Source organism: Ahaetulla prasina, chromosome 7 (genome assembly GCF_028640845.1).
Source record: "Ahaetulla prasina isolate Xishuangbanna chromosome 7, ASM2864084v1, whole genome shotgun sequence".
Taxonomy (NCBI): domain Eukaryota; kingdom Metazoa; phylum Chordata; class Lepidosauria; order Squamata; family Colubridae; genus Ahaetulla; species Ahaetulla prasina.
This window is the reverse complement of record NC_080545.1, coordinates 20,960,889-20,967,218: the sequence shown is the minus strand read 5'-3', so window position 1 is coordinate 20,967,218 and position 6,330 is coordinate 20,960,889. Positions and strand designations below refer to the sequence as shown.

Sequence of the window (6,330 nt, the reverse complement as noted above, 5' to 3'; positions counted from 1 at the left end):
CCACTGTCAACTAAAAATAAGCTACAAGTTCCCAGCCACCCTCAAAAGAAGTAGGACATAAAAGCTGCTGCATTAAAAAAAAAATTAGAATAAAGGATGTTTATACAGATGCCTGCTATTGTGCGGGGCTGCAGAAACACTAGGCTGATGGTGACAGATGTCTTTTATTTTTAAAGAATGCCTCCTTTTTCACAATGTGACAGCTTCACAGAGCATTATGGATGTCCTAGGTTTCAGAAGAATACAGCTTTCCAACTGTTTATAAAACAAGTCAACTTGATTCTTTAAAGTTTGACTTAGCAATCCAATCAGTAGACCTAAAGCAAGCATTAACGGTGAAGCATTAACTATCTCTTGCCCATGAATAAATTCTCCAACTTTGGTTTGACTTTTTCTAGTCCCTTGTGCAAGTTTTATAATTTGTATTGTATCTTCTATTTCAATTTTCTGTTACTCGCCTCTACAAAGCAAATGAATGGTCATAATTATAAGACCAAGATTTTCAAGGAAAAGCATAAAAATCATAAGTACCTCTTTTGTCATCATCATTCACAATGTTTATTTAATTTGGAACTAGCGCTAAAAATCTATTAGAAATTAGAATCAAACATTAAAAAGCTATTTATGCAAGTTTAATCTTGCATAAATAGCGGTTTAATGTTTCCATATCACATGGTTAGTTTAAACCTAAATATTTTATTCTTTTTGTTGTATATATATACAACAGACCCAAACCCACACTGATCATGAAGCACGACCAAGGACCAGAAGCCAGACCGCAGCTGCAACATTAGCCATTTCAAACCCCTCCAATCCATACATGCAGCAGACTGACACCCACTATGAAGATGTAGCATGACTACAAAGCCAAACAACAGCTATGCAGCTCACCAGCTCAAATCCCTCTGCAACACAGACTAAACTGAGCACAACCAAGCCCCCACCCAAACAGGACACACCCCCAGCCAATCAGAGCACAAAAAAACCCAAACCAATCAGAGCACAGCCAAGCTCCCACCCAATCAGTTCAAACCCCCACTAGCAGTTAAAAGGAAGAAACAGCTGCGATCAAACATTGCTCCCAGAAGCACGAAGCTGAAGCCTGAAGATGACGAATGAGACTTTGTCGAAATGTCGCCAAGACACTTCCAATTTTACACGGGAGAAAACCCGAACAACCAAAGACCTACATATATATATATATATATATACAACCAAAGACCTATATACAAACACCCGTGAAAACCTCAGAAAACAAATATATATATATTTATATTTTAAATTTAAATTATATTTTAAAAACTGCAATACATATAGATCAACAGAAGACAGCCCTGTGTTTGAATAGATACCACTCTTTCTAATAATAAATTTGAATCGCAAACTGAGTCCCTTTACAAAAAAGAAAAATCTAGAATGTTGAAGACTTTTTTAATTGTTGAGAACAAGCAACTAAAGAGAAACATCTGGAAAATGAAAAAGAGAAAAATAAGGAATTGGTGTCCAATTTGTAATCCTGTCATTAAATGCTGAAAAAGACCTTGACAAAATATTGTATGTAGACAGCAAATATTTGCTGTATTAAACAAGTTTGGATTTCCTTTGAATTTCATAAAATGGATAAATATATATATATATATATATATATATATATATATATATATATATATATATATATATATATATATATATATATATATATATATATATATATATATATATATATAGGTCTTTGGTTGTTCGGTTTTCTCCGTGTAAAATTGGAAGTGTCTTGGTGACATTTGAAGTCTCATTCGTCATCTTCAGGCTTCAACCGTGCTTCTGGGAGCAATGTGTGATCGCAGCTGTTTCTTCCTTTTAACTGCTAGTGGGGTTTGAACTGATTGGGTGGGAGCTTGGCTGTGCTCTGATTGGATGGGGTTTTGTGCTCTGATTGGCTGGGGTGTGTCGATCACACATCGCTGCGATCACACATTGCTCCCAGAAGCACGAAGCTGAAGCCTGAAGATGACGGAGAAAACCGAACAACCAAGACCTATATACAAACACCGTGAAAACCTCAGAAAACATATATATATATATATATATATATATATATATATATATATATATATATATATATATATATATATATATATATATATATATATATATATATATATATATATATATATATATATATATATATATATATATATATATATATATATATTTGTTTTCTGAGGTTTTCACGGTGTTTGTATATAGGTCTTTGGTTGTTCGGGTTTTCTCCGTGTAAAATTGGAAGTGTCTTGGTGACATTTGAAGTCTCATTCGTCATCTTCAGGCTTCAGCTTCGTGCTTCTGGGAGCAATGTGTGATCGCAGCTGTTTCTTCCTTTTAACTGCTAGTGGGGTTTGAACTGATTGGGTGGGAGCTTGGCTGTGCTCTGATTGGATGGGGTTTTCTGTGCTCTGATTGGCTGGGGTGTGTCCTGTGTTGGTGGGGGCTTGGTTGTGCTCAGTCTAGTCTGTGCTGCAGGGGATTTGAGCTGGTGAGCTGCATAGCTGTTGTTTGGCTTTGTGGTCGTGCTACATCTTCATAGTGGGTGTCAGTCTGCTGCATGAATGGATTGGAGGGTTTGAAATGGCTAATGTTGCAGCTGCGGTCTGGCTTCTGGTCCTTGGTCGTGCTTCATGATCAGTGTGGGTTTGGGTCTGCTTTCTGGGTGGATGTGCGGTGGTGACATCCTGTGTGGACCTTGTGAGTGTGGGTCTGGTGTCATTCCTCGTGTTAGGGACTCGTTTGTCAATAAGGGCGGGTTTCCAAATGGCTGGTAGGCGGGAGGTGTCATCTCGTTTGTTCATGCTGTGTGGGCGTTTTTCTATCTCAATGGCTTCTATCTCAATGGCACAACCAAGCCCCCACCAACACAGGACACACCCCCAGCCAATCAGAGCACAGAAAAACCCCCATCCAATCAGAGCACAGCCAAGCTCCCACCCAATCAGTTCAAACCCCCACTAGCAGTTAAAAGGAAGAAACAGCTGCGATCACACATTGCTCCCAGAAGCACGAAGCTGAAGCCTGAAGATGACGAATGAGACTTTGTTGAAATGTCGCCAAGACACTTCCAATTTTACGGAGAAAACCGAACAACCAAAGACATATATATATATATATATATATATACAACCAAAGACCTATATACAAACACCCGTGAAAACCTCAGAAAACAAATATATATATATTTATATTTTAAATTTAAATTATATTTTAAAAACTGCAATACATATAGAACAACAGAAGACAGCCCTGTGTTTGAATAGATACCACTCTTTCTAATAATAAATTTGAATCGCAAACTGAGTCCCTTTACAAAAAAGAAAAATCTAGAATGTTGAAGACTTTTTTAATTGTTGAGAACAAGCAACTAAAGAGACACATCTGGAAAATGAAAAAGAGAAAAATAAGGAATTGGTGTCCAATTTGTAATCCTGTCATTAAATGCTGAAAAAGACCTTGACAAAATATTGTATGTAGACAGCAAATATTTGCTGTATTAAACAAGTTTGGATTTCCTTTGAATTTCATAAAATGGATAAATATATATATATATATATATATATATATATATATATATATATATATATATATATATATATATATATATATATATATATATATATATATATATATATATATAGGTCTTTGGTTGTTCGGGTTTTCTCCGTGTAAAATTGGAAGTGTCTTGGTGACATTTGAAGTCCCATTCGTCATCTTCAGGCTACAGCTTCGTGCTTCTGGGAGCAATGTGTGATCGCAGCTGTTTCTTCCTTTTAACTGCTAGTGGGGGTTTGAACTGATTGGGTGGGAGCTTGGCTGTGCTCTGATTGGATGGGGTTTTTTGTGCTCTGATTGGCTGGGGGTGTGTCGATCACACATCGCTGCGATCACACATTGCTCCCAGAAGCACGAAGCTGAAGCCTGAAGATGACGAACGGGAGAAAACCCGAACAACCAAGACCTATATACAAACACCGTGAAAACCTCAGAAAACATATATATATATATATATATATATATATATATATATATATATATATATATATATATATATATATATATATATATATATATATATATATATATATATATATATATATATATATATATATATATATATATATATATATATATATATATATATATTTGTTTTCTGAGGTTTTCACGGTGTTTGTATATAGGTCTTTGGTTGTTCGGGTTTTCTCCGTGTAAAATTGGAAGTGTCTTGGTGACATTTGAAGTCTCATTCGTCATCTTCAGGCTTCAACCGTGCTTCTGGGAGCAATGTGTGATCGCAGCTGTTTCTTCCTTTTAACTGCTAGTGGGGTTTGAACTGATTGGGTGGGAGCTTGGCTGTGCTCTGATTGGATGGGGTTTTCTGTGCTCTGATTGGCTGGGGTGTGTCCTGTGTTGGTGGGGGCTTGGTTGTGCTCAGTCTAGTCTGTGCTGCAGGGGATTTGAGCTGGTGAGCTGCATAGCTGTTGTTTGGCTTTGTGGTCGTGCTACATCTTCATAGTGGGTGTCAGTCTGCTGCATGAATGGATTGGACGGCTTTCAAATGGCTAATGTTGCACCTGGGGTCTGGCTTCTGCTCCTTGGTCGTGCTTCATGATCAGTGTGGGTTTGGGTCTGCTTTCTGGGTGGATGTGCGGTGGTGACATGCTGTGTGGACCTTGTGAGTGTGGGTCTGGTGTCATTCCTCGTGTTAGGGACTCGTTTGTCAATAAGGCGGGTTTCCAAATGGCTGGTAGGGGAGGTGTCATCTCGTTTGTTCATGCTGTGTGGGCGTTTTCTATCTCAATGGCTTCTATCTCAATGGCACAACCAAGCCCCCACCAACACAGGACACACCCCAGCCAATCAGAGCACAGAAAACCCCATCCAATCAGAGCACAATAGCTCCCACCCAATCAGTTCAAACCCCACTAGCAGTTAAAAGGAAGAAACAGCTGCGATCACACATTGCTCCCAGAAGCACAAGCTGAAGCCTGAAGATGACGAATGAGACTTTGTCGAAATGTCGCCAAGACACTTCCAATCTTACGGAGAAAACCGAACAACCAAAGACATATATATATATATATATATATATATATATATATATATATATATATATATATATATATATATATATATATATATATATATATAAGTCGCCCACATCAGGGGTGGGTTCTACTTACCTTTACTACCGGTTCGCAACGGGACCGTGCATGCATGCGCAGAAGCTTCTTGCGCAGAAGCTTCCTGATGACGTCCGGGTCAGTGGGTGGAGCCTCCCACCGGTTTTACTACCTGTTCTTGCGAACCGGTTCGAACTGGGGGCAACCCACTGCTGGCCCACATTAACATGAAAATTATTACTTTTATTTTTTGTTACTTTCACATTATTTAGAGGAACTATTCAAGGATATGTACTTTCAGCCTTGCTTTTTGGTATTTGTCTCAAATCCTTGGTTCATACTATTAGGCTACATAGGGAGATTTACAAAGTAATATATAATTCAGTTGAATATAAATTGGTTTCTATTTCAGATGAAATTCTTCTGTTTATTCCTAAACCTCACACTACTGTTCCTATGTTGATGCAAATAATAGATACGTTTAGTAAAATAGCAGGATAATCTATCAATTGGTCCAAACTGGAGTTGATGCCAATAAGTGAAAATCTGATTACCCATCAATTTAAAGGAATGTTAATTCCTTGATATTATTTTAAATTAATACTAATTCCATATTTCTACCACGTGAGGGAAAACTGGATAGAGATGTATAAAATCAGAAAAGTGAACAGTGGTGCTCACTTTGGGAACACATATACTGAAATTGGAATGATACAGAGAAGTTTAGCAAGGTCCCTGTGCAAGGATAACAAGCAAATTCATGAAGTGTTCCATATTTTTATATTATAATAATAATAATAATAATAATAATAATAATAATAATAATGATGATGATGATGATGATGATGATGATGATGATGATGATGATGATGATGATGATGATGATGATGATGATGTTTTAATTTTTATACCACCCTTCTCCCGAAGGACTCAGGGCGGTGAACAGGCAAATAAAATACAAACCGAAACATACACAATAATTAAAGCAACCCTTAAAAAACTGATTCAAATTTGCCAAAAAATTTAAAATAACATTACACCCCATAAGAATTACAAAAATTTAAAACCCAAAATTCAATTAAAAAATTTAAAATTTAAAATCAGGCCAGTCCAGCCATACAAAATAAATAGGTTTTAAGTTCGCGGCGAAAGGTCCTAAGGT

At 36.9% G+C, this 6,330-nt stretch overlaps 1 non-coding gene across 1 annotated transcript; it reads left to right on the top strand.

The window, feature by feature from the left end:
• Positions 1 to 5,841: 5,841 nt before the first annotated feature.
• On the top strand, positions 5,842 to 5,948 carry LOC131202728 (U6 spliceosomal RNA). The gene has a single exon (XR_009156210.1). It is a non-coding gene; the product is annotated as a U6 spliceosomal RNA (small nuclear RNA).
• Positions 5,949 to 6,330: the final 382 nt, after the last annotated feature.